The sequence below is a fragment of the Balaenoptera physalus genome (assembly GCF_965194825.1).
Source record: "Balaenoptera physalus genome assembly, chromosome: 2".
Taxonomy (NCBI): Eukaryota; Metazoa; Chordata; class Mammalia; order Artiodactyla; family Balaenopteridae; genus Balaenoptera; species Balaenoptera physalus.
Genome location: NC_138883.1, coordinates 39,386,743 through 39,401,089, shown reverse-complemented (window position 1 = coordinate 39,401,089; position 14,347 = coordinate 39,386,743). Strand labels below are relative to the sequence as shown.

Here is a 14,347-nt window from a genome sequence, read left to right as displayed (position 1 = left end):
GGGTGTTGGCATTTTAAAATGGGGGCTTGCCTCAAATGAATAAAGTTGTAATCACCGAAGGAGAGGTGGTGTCCTTTTGGCATTTTCCAGAATCGGAGTTCCTCCATTCTCTAGGCCAGACTTACTTTTCAGTGCTTAAAAATAACCAGTGACATGGAAGTTTCAGGAGGACCAGAGACCTAGAGGCTAGTCAGTTTGTACCTAATGACATTTTACTCTTGTTCAGACAGTGTACACCATTCATACTGTTCCACACGTCTTTGAGGTCTCTGCCACCATCTGTGCATTACCTTCCTTTTCACATTTGAGCAGATCTTGCCCCTCCAAATGCTGGGAGTTGGGTGGGTAAGGAGGGTTTGCCCACAGTCACCCCTGCTCCTATGCTCTGGGTCTTTCTATGCAACTCCCTGAAGGGGATGCAGTTGGCAATGAGGGCATGTGTTGGTCTCATCGTCAGCAGCTTTAACTGCAGATCTCCTTTGTTCTTGGGGAGCATATTAAACAGTGGGCTGGCACAGATTTGAACTGAGATTTCTTACAAAAAATTTGCAAGTACTACATCTTCCTTTTCCTTTTTTTTTTTTTTTTTTTTTTTTGTCGTGATGTGAGATTTGTCTTTCTGAAATAAATGGGTTAACCAGGTCTTGATGAGATTTCCTTGGGCTTCAGAACAATAGTTAAGTCACTAACTATCATTTTTATGCTTTTCCCCCTAAGAATATAATTCACTAAACATTTTAGTTGTTAAGGGGAGGTTATATGAAAGCGAATTCAACTAAATATCTCCTAAGTGAGTAGTGTCTCTTTGATCTGAACAAGCATCTCTGCCAAACATTCTTTATTCAACAATATGTGCGTATTTGTGTTTATCAAATTGAAAGTCTACAATTTGCTATGTCATGTTCTACAAGCTGAGGTTATAAGGATGGAGAAAATGCATTTTCTTCTCCCAGGGACCTTGCCCTGTAGTGCAAGACAGAATTCTAGAAATCTGGGCTTCAGTTAAGTGGGGAATAATAGTAAAACTACACATAGGCTTTCTGTGAGGATTAAGTGAAACAATATTGCAGAGCCATTAAGATACTGCCTGGCACATAGAAAGGGCTATATAAGTGCTTCAACAAAATAAATAAACTAGAGGACATTAATGTGCGATAAGGACATAGTATGAGAATGTGGATGTAAGTATGGGTATAAATAAAACACTCCAGAAACCTGGAGTAAGAAGATTTTGATGTGACGGTTGGGAGCGGCTTCACTGAGGAGCTGAGATTTAATCTGTATCTGGAATGATGAGTAAGAGTTCAGTAGGTATGTAGTGAAATTGGAAAGGACATTTCCAGAAATGAGAATAGCACAAGCTGTCTTGTAATTCAGAGAGCCCTGTCTAAAACATTCTGTCAAAAAATCTTTCCTGACACCAGCTCACTCACTGGGCCAAACGCGATCAGTCCCCCACCTCTATAGCACTTGTTAAATGCCTCTTTTTTCACCATTATCTTATCACTTTGCAACTATTTTCCTCTAATATTCAACATATATTGAATACTGCCTTGGCGTCAGTCCTCCTGATGGGTGTAGCCTGTGCCCTCAGAGACTGCTAGAAAAATGAGGTGCTTTCTCTGGCACCAGTGTGTTCCCACAGCACACTTCCTGGCTCATTATAGTTCAAAAATACCACTGAGAGAATTTATGCATATATAAATAAAGTAATCCTTCTCATCCCCTGGTTTTGATACCTAAGGAATTGTCTTTGTGAGAAAGGGACAAAAAAAGATATTTCTTTTGTTTACTCTTTCTGTGATTTCTGTTTGTATATTCAGAGTTGATTCTTGTAAAAAGCTCAGAGCACCTCAAAGGAGAAAGAATCATTGAATATTATTGATATCAGTTTAGGAGGACTGTCTTTAAGGGTCTGTCAGCTTCTTTAGCTGAACAATTCCACATTGTAGCTGTTTGATGTCTGCACATCTCCTTGCTTCTGTCTGTTCCAACATTGGGCTCACAACCTGTATTTTGAACATAAGACTCTCTGAAGTGAGATTGGAGGATGGAGTGGGGGGCAGGGGTCAATACAAGCAATATCACAAAGCTGTTTGGCATTTTTTCAAGCCTAGAAATCCTGTGTTGGGGAAAAAATTCAGCCTGGCAACTTTCCTTTAAAACAATTCAGAATTTCTCATTTTGCCCTGTTGGGATTATGAGTTTTATTCATGACTATCTCAGTTACAGCAGAAAACTCTGATCTCTAATATAAGATCACAGAGAAGGAGTGGTGGTCATATGTTACATGATGAAATGTGTATTTTCTGAAGACCTCTGACAGAGATGAGGAGGACAGTGTGGAGGGCAGGTGGATGGTGATGAACATTGGCGGCAGGGAGACAAACAAGGAGATGATTTCAATAATTTGCCCAGGAAGTTGAAAGGATGTGCACTAAGGCAGCAGTGGTGAGGATGAAGAGAAGGAAATGCACATGAGAGATTTTTATTCTTTGCAGATAGACTTGACAAGATTCAGTGACTGAGTCAGGGAGAGAGTAGCGGGTGGGCTATGAAGATTCTACGGTTTCTGGCTTGGGTAGCGAATGATGCCATATTGTTCATGGCGAGAGCATGAGACGTGGAGGAACTGGTTTGGGAGCAAAGGTGATTTCAATTTTGGAGGTGTTGAGTTTGAAATACCTGTGGGATGTGTTTGGAGAAATGCTTATGAGGCACTTGAACAAACTGACTCAATTAGAGTGAGAAGGGCTGAAAACACAGAACTAGGAGGGGGCAGCACATCAGTCCTGTTGATACCTGGATCAAGGGGAGATGAGCAAGACTTAGGCAATTGATTTTGTGTATAAATTCATATGACCTTTTAAACACTTATACGATCATTATAAATACATTGGCAAATAAGGAAAAGAGTCTTTTGTTAGGCTATTTGTTTGGAGTTTTGGTTCAGAATATGTGGTCTGCAATGTCGAAAGACTTCTCAAGGTTTCTTCCCACACGATGATTCCATGAGGCCTGGGTAAACAAAAGGAGGTATTTTTAAGTGAAGCTCTATTTTTCAATTACAACTGTAAGACAGCAGAGAAATCAGACTTTGAGCTGAGGTAGCATGTTTCCCCTCCAATGAAATTCAGCTTCCATTGAATTTGTAAATCATATCTTTCTTTATCTGGGTCAAGGACTTGAGAAGAAAAGACCAAGTGAGTTTAGTGGAAAACAGCATGTTCAGATGTTTGCATTAATCTCCTTAAACCACTCACCCAGAGAAGGTAGAAAGGAAGAAAAGGCAAGAATAAAGAAATTTCATAACAGATGGCTATGTTTGTTTTTTTTTTTTTCCTATTTACTTTAAACTTGGCTACTGCAATCATTTTGAAACCAAACCATGCCTCTTTGGTACGTGGATAACTGGTATTAACTGCTTTTGTTGTCATAGCTATTAAAATTTTTTCCCTTCAAATCTAGGCTCTTTGTGGAAAGTACTGAATATTCTCAGGATTTGTTTCTTTTGGTAGTTCAAAACCTGGTAAATGTACCATAAGTACAGCAATCTTTTAAGAATATTTAAGCCAAGGGATATGACTGTTTGATTAATAAATAATAATTCTATGTTTAACTTTGTGAAAAAAATCTTAGGACTCAGATAATTCAGCATAGGACATACACATTCATTTTCAGAAAAAAAAAAAAAAAAAGCAAATTAGAATATAGGAAGATTTCTCGCATACCAGTAATCAGAGACCTAAAATGTAAATAGAATTTAAGGTACATTTAAAATCTCATTCAATAACAAAAATTTTTTTCATAAATAAAACTCAGTGCTGGAAAGTATGCAATGACTTGTTTTCACCATTATACTCTAGTTGCAATGGAAGTTGGCACAATAGTTTTATAAGTAACAAAATAATGTACTTATAGAGTCAAAAATATTTTCACACTATTTCGACTTAGCAATTCTACTCCTCTGAAATTTATTTTAAGGAAATATTCTAAAAGAGAAATAATATCTACATACTTGAAATATCCATTGCAGTGTTATCTATAGAGGGCAATTGGAAAGAATCAAAATGTCCCAAACGATCCAAAATTTGTTTTAGCAAATTATGGATCTTGACTCAACATAATGTTAAAATTATTAAAATTGGCAATCATTAAGACTATGTGGAAACAGGATGGTTGATGGACACTGCAGGAAGGGGGAATGAAAGAAATATAAACAAGGAAACTTTATTTTATACTGTGTTGCAATTCCAACCACAAGGAAAAATGTTTTGCTGTCCTGTTTCTCTTTGGCCAGAAGTGAGCTCTTCACAGCTAGCAGTTCTGTCTTAGTCATCATTATTTTTCCAGTGCTCAGTAAATGTTTGCTGAATTGAACCTAATCTGTGCAAATCTAATAGGTACAAATGGAATGGATGGAGAATTTAAATGAACTTTTAACTTAATTTTTAACTTTAATTTTAAATTCCCTACTGTCACTTTTCATACTATATATATGACACAAAGTTGTAAAAGATACATCTCAATTTTCCAAAGATAAATCATTTTGAAAAAAGAATTAAATTCCATCATATGTTCATATAAATATATTTTATGGGAAATATATTATTTGTTTATATGTTATACTTTATACTGCAGTCCAGGTGAAAAATCATATGTTCTGGACATGATATTATGATCTTCTGGATATTACTAGTCTACTAATTCTGAAAAAAAGTATAAATTCATATAATTAAAAAGAAATGTATTCACGATGTATTAGGTAACAACAGGCAACAAAACATAATATGTTAACTGGAAAATGAAGTTTCATACCATATACGTGGTTCTATAAAAAAAAAATACTGGTAATGCATTGCAGAAATAATATGGTTAATTTTAAAAAGAAGCAAGCCAAGTTATGTAAACACATTTAATGAATTCCCTATCACATACATTACATAGATTCAAAACCAATATATCACTAAGACTAATGTATTACAAAGTAAGCTGGCACAGACAATAAATTTGCGTGAATTCTTATGCAGGAGCCGTCAGCGTTATTGACATTTTGGACTGGGCAATCCTCTGTGGTGGGGTGGAGCTGGGGGCTGTTCAGTACATTGGAGGTTGTTTAGAAGCATCGCTGGTCCCTTCTGACTAGATCCTATTAGCACCAGTTCTCATGTGTGACAACTAAACGTGTTTCCAGATATTGCCACATGTCCCCTGGGGGAGGCAAAATCACTCCTGGACAAATATTAAATATTTCAGTAAACACACGTGTGTGTGTACACGTGTAACCAATACATAACAAATAACAGAAAAAGTTTAATTTGGATAGAAATATAGCAGGGCCTCCATTGCTTTTAACTCACAGATTATGGTAGGAACAGATTTAGATCACATGTGTTCCACGTATAACCTAATCTCCATGTCAGGTCAGATAGTGGACTCTTTTTTTGTTAAGAAAATTCCTGCTAACATGAACTTCACAGCGGTGGTGTTTGTGCTTGCTTTTAGTTTATTCTAGTTCTGGCCTTGAGTGCTTGCCCTCCACTCAAAATAACAGCTCAGTTGATGCAAGGTAAATTTTGGATTCTTCTCAGCATTTTGTATTGACAAATACTATATTTTTTCAAATGTGATTAAAAATATGAAGCTACATGCTTTCTACCTCCAGAGCATGCATGGAGATGCTCTTCTGCCTGTGTACACAGGAGTTATCTTTCTTCCAGGCCCTCAGCTTCAGAGATCTTCTAGCCTATAGGGTTCATAGCACTGTAAAAGAACATTGACTTTGAAATCAGATAGACATGTCTGGAAACTCTGTTTCTGAAATAAATCAATCAAGTATCCTTAGAAATCTTCTTAATCTCTGAAACTCACTTATTTAAAAACAGGGTTAATAATGCCACATTATAGGGGTTGAGAAGAGCTTAAAGGGTGATTCTTGTGAAAGACCTAGCACTGTACTCAGGCACATAGTAGGAAATCATGCTAGTTTCCTTCACATCTTCTTTATATGAAATATGCTTTGTTGCATGAAACACCAATGCCTTCTAAAGCAGACATGCACTTCTATATAAGTTTGCTTGGGCTGCCATAACAAAGTATCACAGAGTAGATGGCTTAAGCCACAGAAATCTATTTACTCAAAATTCTGAAGACTAGAAGTCCAAGATCAAGGTGTCAGAAATGTTGGTTCCTTCTGAGGCCTCTCTCCTTGGAATGTATATGGCTGTCTTCTCCCTGTCTCTTCACATAGTATTCCCTCTGTCCATTATCTGTGTCCAAATTTTCCCTTCTTATAAGGATACCAGTCATGTGGGATCAGGGCAATTCTAATCACCTCATTTTAACTTAATTACCTCTTTAAAGGCCCTATCTCCAAATACTATCACATCATGAGGTATGGGGGGTTTGGACTACAACATATTAATTTTTGGGGTGGAGAGGGGAGACAATTTAGCCCATGCCCTGCCTTTCTCTTCACTTGGATTTCAGAGAAGTATTTCAAGAGGAAGCTCTGCTAAGATCCCTGCCAAACCCACATTGACAGTACCTCCATTCACTGTTATCTACATTGATTCTTTTTATGTGTTCAAAATGTTTTGGCAGTAATTGAAAAGCACACACATAGAGAAAAATAAAATACAGAGTTGACATATGTTTAGTGAATATGCTACTGAACATGCTATGCATTCTTTTAATTTTTTACACACATTGAGTGGGTCTGTCCACAGTATCAACTGAGCGTTCACCATGTGCTAGGCATTGCCCTGGACCTTTGGAGAATAACACACAGTGTTTGCCTTTGGGAGTTCTTAGTCAAGAGGGAGAGGAGGGAGCCACAGAAAGAAAGAGACTCACAGATAGCTAGTTCTGAAACAATGTAGCTGTGCAAGAGGAAGATAAACACCAGATATTACACCAAATTTAAATATTTCTAATATTAGAAATGCAATTGGAAAATTTCCTATGCAGAGTGAGGCTGAGGGATAAGGGTTAGGTTTTGGGAACTACAGTTTAGCCACCTCTTACCCACATCCTAAAATAGACCTAACCTAGAATACTAGCTTGCTTATTGTAAGAATAAAAGTCTGAAAGTTAGCTAATTTGGAAATTGGACTAATCTCCATGCCTTGTAAATTAACTGACCCCTTCCATTTATAATGGAGTCATCTATACTTATAAATTCATCTTAAATTTACAGGTAGCAGAACTTTAGATGCAGGATCTTATAATCTTGAGTCCATTCATCAAATACTAAAGTTCTAAAATACAAAAAAAAAATACTAGAAATACTAAATACAAATACTAAAAAAGTGCGAAGGATAACAGGAGCTAGGGAATAGCAAGAGTGCTGGAAGGCAGCCGTAGCAAAGTCAACACTGACTCTTGTATCCCTCATTAGCCAGACCACACACATAGTTTTGATTCCATGAGCTTTGGGTGGGTGGGATACTGGAGGGATCTGGTTGAGGGGTATCAGGTGGTAAGCATCATGGGTCTTCTTTCAGGGAGCACTAGGAAAGAGCAGCCCTAAGAAAGACTTGAAAGAGTGAGCTACAGTGGGCTCCTATGGGATCATAGGTGAGACTCCTGGAGTAACCAGGAACAAGCACCCCTGTGGGTGTTTGCTGGGGAAGGGGCCGCTGTCTTCCATACACACTGTCATCAGTGGCTACTATGAAGATGGTGGGCATGGTTGAGGATTAATTTTTTAGTGGAATTTGTTTTTAGGGCAATATTAGGTTCATGGCCCAATTGAGAGGAAGATACAGAGATTTCCCAGTTCTCTCTTGCCCACTCCACACACATAGCCTTCCCCATTATCCACATCACTCGCCAGAGTGGTACATTTGTTATAATGAACCTACATTGACACATCATTATCACCCAGACTACCTCATTTACATTAGGGTTCACTCCTGGTGTTATACACTCTATCGGTTGAGACAAATTTATAACGACAGTATCTATCATTATAATGTCATATAGAGTAGTTTCACTGCCCTACAAGTCCTGTGTTCTCTACCTATTCATTCTTCTCTCCCCACCAACTCCTGGCAGTCACTGATCTTTTTATAGTCTTCATAGTTTTGCCTTTTTCAGAATGCCATGTATTTGGAATCATAGAGTATGCAGCTTTTTAAGACTGGCTTCTTTCAGTTAGTAATATACATTTAAATCTTCTCCATATCTTTTAATAGCTTGATATAGTGCATTACTTTTTAGTGCTGAATAATAGTGCTATTGTGCTATTGTCTGGATGTACCATAGATTATTTATCCATTCACCTACTGAAGGATGTCTTGGTTGCTTTCAGGTTTTTGACAATTTTGATCAAAGCTGCTATAAACATCTGTGTGCAGGTTTTTGTGTGGACACAGTTTTCAGCTCATTTAGGTAAATACCAAGGAGCGGGATTGCTGGATCATATTGTCAGCATATGTTTAATTTTGTAGGAAACTGCCGAACTTTCTTCCAAAGTGGTTGTACCATTTTGCACTCTCACCAATGTTGCATGAGAGTTCCTGTCATTCGGCATTCTCACCCGCATCTGGTGGTGTCCGTATGCCGGATTTTGGCCATTCTAGTTGGTGTGTAGTGGTATCTTGTTTTTAAAATTTGCATTTTCCTGATGACATGTGATGTAGGGCATCTTTTCATATGCTCCTTTGCTGTCAAGATTCAATTTTGAATGAACTTTTAAGAGTTCTTTTTTTACCATATCATGGAAAAGAGATTGCCAGTCATTTCCCCTGAGACCTGGAAAGTCTAAAGAATTATGGGTGTCCCTGAAAGCAGTAGTTATTTGCAAACACAACAGTTATCAGTGAATAATTGCTATCTAAAAAGCCAGCTGTAGCTTGCTCCAGCTGAAAATGTCCTTAGGCTCACCTTTTGAATCAATCTATTCCTGAGTGACAACCAGAGATGCCTAGGTTTGCTCTTTTACCTTTCATGAGGAGTCCCAGGTTGGGAAATCAGTTTCTATTTCAGCCCAGGATCTGGAAACAGGCAGACATATAGGAGGGTAGAGGGGGAGGTTAGGGATGAGGAAGGCTCTGGCTGGCTTGCTACACAATTTGATTACTATAGGCGTGGTGTTTTATTCCTATCGAAAGGTACGAACACTACTATTTATTTAATCATAATGTTCTGAAACTGGTTGTTTGCAAAATATTTTGAGCACCTTAGAAAAGTGGCATTATTTGTACAAAATATTACTAAATGTGCTGTTTGCCAAATAATTCAGAGAAGATTCAGCTGACTTTCTTTGCTTTGCTGATTTAGAAGCTTTTTGCTTCAAAGTAGAAGTAATGATTCTTTTGCTTAAATGTAGCTCTGGGCACAGTTACAAATTTTCAGCATGTTTTTGGCTTCTAATACTTTACATCAGCTATTCAGCAATTTGGCATTTTTGTTGTTGATTTTTTTCCTAATGAAAAATGTTATTTGTTAAATGTTCTTTTTGCTAGTAGTAAAATATGGTTACTTTGAATAATGTTTCTGCTACGAGAGGCAAAAGGAAAACAGCTTTGCTGATATCTAAGTAGACGGGTGGGCGGAGCTGATACTATGTATTTTGATGAAGATTAGCTGAATAAAAACGGAAAGCAGAAAGTAGGAGGATTTTTTCTCTTGACTCTGGAAATGTTATGGACCCTGTAGTATCTATATCAGGTAACATATTACCCTTAATAGCAGTAACGTACAGTTTATATCTTGTACCATAAACTACAGAGCATGTCATCCTCTCTTTCCTTTCTTCCACTTTGCCTCTCATCTTACTTTCCACAGATACTTTTTGAGTATCAGTTCTGTGCCAGATACGTTATCATTAAGGCGATGCTTGCTGTCTGAATGACAATGCAAGCTACATATGATCATTTATTTTTAAAATAGGGAAACTCAGATTTCATGGTTTAATCACTTGACCAAGGTCAATAGTTACTGAACATTTACTGTGTATCACTCTGATAATATTTTGAAGAAATAAGAGATTTCAGATATTGATCTTAAGGGGATTTATAATCTTAATGGAAAGCCATAAAAATGTCATACATATACCCATGAAGAAATCCAGGGTTGTGTAGATAAGTGCAGCAAAAGCAATGGGATATAAGACTTACGGACTCCTCCATTTCAATGATTCTTCAAAGGATAAAAATATCTAATTCCTTATTTCAGGATTCAGGTGTAGTTTTTAATTAGTTCAAGATTAAAAATTAAATTGTTTTAACACTTATTTGTTCCTGTACTCACAATATTTCTGTGTACCTCCCTCATTAAATGTCTTTCCATAAAATATGAAACACATCACCTTATATAATTTATCACTTATCCACCTACAAATGGACAGTCCTGTATATCATGTGAAACACCCAAATCAACAGTATTCTCTCCTCCAAATGTCCACAGTATCCCTCTTTTCTAAATGCTTATATATCTTTTATACCAACCCTTAATAATGTGCTTTTAAAGATGCCTCCAAGAAATGTTCAGGGTATGAAAATGTAATCCTTCTACCTCAGAATCATATATATATATTATATATTTTTTTCACTAGGATGCAGTGCTGTGTTTGATTTGTGTGGAGGATAATGAAGTCTGATTTCAAAGAGCTTTAGACTAGTTTGGGAGACCAGGACCTACACATTTTAGAGGCTAAGTCATTCAGAATAAAAATAACTGTATGCACCTTTGAGACAAGAAGTGTCTCAAGGCAGGATGATGTGTTTGTCAAAAGGACCATCCAGAGAGTGGAGAGGCTATAACAGCTCAGAGCTGAGCAGGACACAGCACTGTGAACTATCAGTGGGAGGCGAGAATTCTTGTGATCCTCAGAGAATAGCTATTGTAGGGACAGGTGCAGAGGAGTGGGGAAACTTTTTGGGTAGAGTGAATGGTATCAGCAGAATTGAGCAAGGCTAGTACATTAGCCAAGGGAGGAGAAACCATTAGCTGTTGGAGGTGAGGTGAGAGAAGGTGAAGCGCAGGTGAGAGCCAGATTGATGAGGGCCTTAAAAACCTAGGCGGAGAGCATTGTCTTTATTCTATCAGTACTAGACAGTCTGAGTAATGATTATGAACAAATGAGTGACTACAGGGTTTTATAACAAAAGGATTTTTTTCTTGTTAAGAGCAAGCTTAAAATAATAGCTACCTTTTCAACTTTGCATCTGTGTTTCAAAAGATGCCAACATAGTGCATTTCTCAGACTGTGTTATCACAGGCAACACATGGTTTCATTGTTTTAGGATAATGCCTGCTTTACTCTGCTCTTTGGCAGAGTAGCACAATGGGGCTGGGGAGAAAGAGCCAAAGATCCTGGTTTCTTCCAACCCTTCTAAGTTAGTCTAAAGTCTGTTCAAGAGGTTCATTGGCTCCAAGAAGATGCAGTTATCCACCAGCTTGCATAATTTAAGGATAAGCCCTGACTTAACATTCTCTGACATTGAAGCTAAGAACCAATATAGATAGGAGGAGCCATGTGTCCAGGAATTGATCTACCTAAAGATGATTCATGAGTCTGTCAATTCGTTAGTTTATTCACTTCATTCTTTCTTGAATGAGTTTACTATTTATGCTATGTTCCACATAACTGTGTCATGACTAGGCTTATTCCTAAGTATTAACGAGGGCCTTGTTTGTGATTCAGTACTTCATAATAATTATTTAAAATATAACAACTAAATATAGACTCTATCCTTGGAAATTTTTAATATGCACACCCTAAAGAAGGAGAGGAGAGGGAAAAGATGGCTTATGACAGTGGCTTATGAGAACTCTTGAAAAAGGACAGAGTGACACTTTTTCAGTGTGTTTCTAGGGATAAGTGTATGGGATGGCTGTCAGCATGCCATGGTCTTGCCATACTCATCCTTGAATCCTAGAACGTAGCCAAGGTGTATATAAGAGGCACACTGGTTGTTTGCTAAACTAAAGTAATATGAGAGATAGGTGAATTAGGCTAGCAAGATTGAAAATTCTTGCTCAGGAGGCCCCCTACACATGTTAAGCATTGGGAGTAATGCACAAAAAGTCCTAAATCCAGTTTCTAACTGAGGGATAGAAAGGTTGCCATAGTAATTGGATGCTGGTGAGCATTTGCTTTCTTTTCGCCTAAAAGCTAAAACATGTAGTGCATGTGATTCTGAAAGGATGAATTTCATGCATAACTAATAAAAGGCTATTTAATTCCAGTGCATCTGTCATGCATCATGGATTACTTCTTTCCTTTCACCCTACTTCCTGCATCTCCTCCTGCCCCTCAGAAGTAAGAGCTGAGGATAGCAGCAGCTGTGATGACAGCCTCTGTGAGCCTGGCAGTTGACCAGTGCATCACTGAGCTGGTGGAGGTAGAAATACCTCCACCGTGGCCATGAATAACACTGCCTTTGGGAGAGAGAATGCATCTGGAACTGGTCACTTCTCAAGACCGTCATGACTATTTGCACCTACTTCAAGTTTGGAGGGCAAACTTGAATCCAGAGTGCATCATTTCCTGAAGATCTTTTTGACTTGACTTTGATATAAGACATAAGAATGAGAATTTAGAAAAAAAATTTTCTGAATTAATATTTGTGGGAATTGGGCTGATAAGAATCATGCAGAGACAATCGTGTGTGTTGCAGCACAAAGGTGATTCACTGATAACAAATATAAGTAACCTAGGACTAAAATACCCCAGGGGCAGAGTAATTCCTCTGCGGTAATTGGTAGAGATTAGAGATGATGCAGGTAACTTTTAAGCCTTTTATCTCCATAAGTTACCTCCATCTAGACTTTCAGCACAGAAATAATATGCCTGCATTCCCAGGGCAGGAATGGGCTTCATCGCCTTTACTCTTCGTGTTGTCCTTTTTTAAAAAAAAAATCTCATGGCCTTTTCAGTTAAAATCTCCATATAAGTATGATCGTCCTCCTATCCACTCACTTCCCTTAGCATAACTGTAAAACAATGAATGACACAAACTCATTTGGTTGTTAGATTTTTTTTTTAAATGTACACTCTACGATATTTTTTTAAACTGGAGATAGTTGTTTTACAATGTTGTGTTAGTTTCTGCTGTACAGTGAAGTGAATCAGCTATATGTATACATATATACCCTCTTTTTTCAGATTTCCTTACCATTTAGGTCACCACAGAGCAGTGAGTAGAGAGTTCCCTGTGCTATACAGCAGCTTCTCATTAGTTATCTATTTTTTACATATTAGTGTATATATGTCAATCCTAATCTCCCGATTCATTCTATGCCCCCTTTCCCCCCTGGGGTCCATACGTTTGTTCTCTACATCTGTGTCTCTATTTCTGCCTTGCAAACAGGTTCATTTGTACCATTTTTCTAGATTCCACATATATGTGTTAATATGTGATATTTTTCTCTTTCTGACTTCACTCTGTATGACAGTCTCTAGGTCCATCCACATCTCTACAAATGACCCAGTTTCATTCCTTTTGATGGCTGAGTAATATTCCATTGTATATATGTACCACATCTTCTTTATCCATTCATCTGTTGATGGGCATTTAGTTTGCTTCCGTGAGCTGACTATTGTAAATAGGGCTGCAATGAACATTGGGGTGCATGTGTATTTTTGAATTATGGTTTTCTCAGGGTATATGCCCACTAGTGGGATTGCTGGGTCATATGCTAATTCTATTTTTAGTTTTTTAAGGAACCTCCATACTGTTCTCCATACTGGCTGTATCAATTTACATTCCCACCAACAGTGCAAGAGGTTTCCCTTTTCTCCACACCCTCTCCAGCATTTATTTTTTGTAGATTTTTTAAAATGATGGCCATTCTGACTGGTGTGAGGTGATACCTCATTGTAGTTTTGATTTGCATTTCTCTAATAATGATGTTGAGCATCTTTTCATGTGCCTCTTGACCATCTGTCTGTCTTCTATGGAGAAATGACTAATTAGTCTTCTGCCCATTTTTTGATTGTGTTTGTTTTTTTGATATTGAGCTTCATGAGCTGTTTGTATATTTTGGAGATTAATCCCTTGTCTATTGCTTCATTTGCAAATATTTTCTTCCATTCTGAGGGTTGTCTTTTCATCTTGTTTATGGTTTCCTTTGCTGTGCAAAAGCGTTTAAGTTTCATTAGGTCCCATTTGTTTATTTTTGTTTTTATTTTCATTGCTGTAGGAGATGGGTCAAAAAAGATCTTGCTGTGATTTATGTCAAAGAGTGTTCTTCCTATGTTTTCCTCTAAGAGTTTATAGTATCTGGTCTTATATTTAGGTCTTTAATCCATTTGGAGTTTATTTTTGTGTATGGTGTTAGGGAGTGTTCTAATTTCATTTTACATGTAGCTGTGCAGTTTTCCCAGCACCGTTAT

At 37.5% G+C, this 14,347-nt stretch overlaps 1 long non-coding RNA gene across 2 annotated transcripts in view; it reads right to left on the bottom strand.

Moving 5' to 3' along the window:
• Positions 1 to 804: 804 nt before the first annotated feature.
• The window catches only part of LOC309655388, a 391,996-nt gene continuing 378,453 nt past the window's right edge, over positions 805 to 14,347 (bottom strand). For both annotated transcript variants that reach the window (XR_014260800.1, XR_014260801.1), the window contains exon 3: positions 805 to 3,018. This is a non-coding gene — a long non-coding RNA (uncharacterized lncRNA). The remainder of the gene's footprint in view (positions 3,019 to 14,347) is intronic.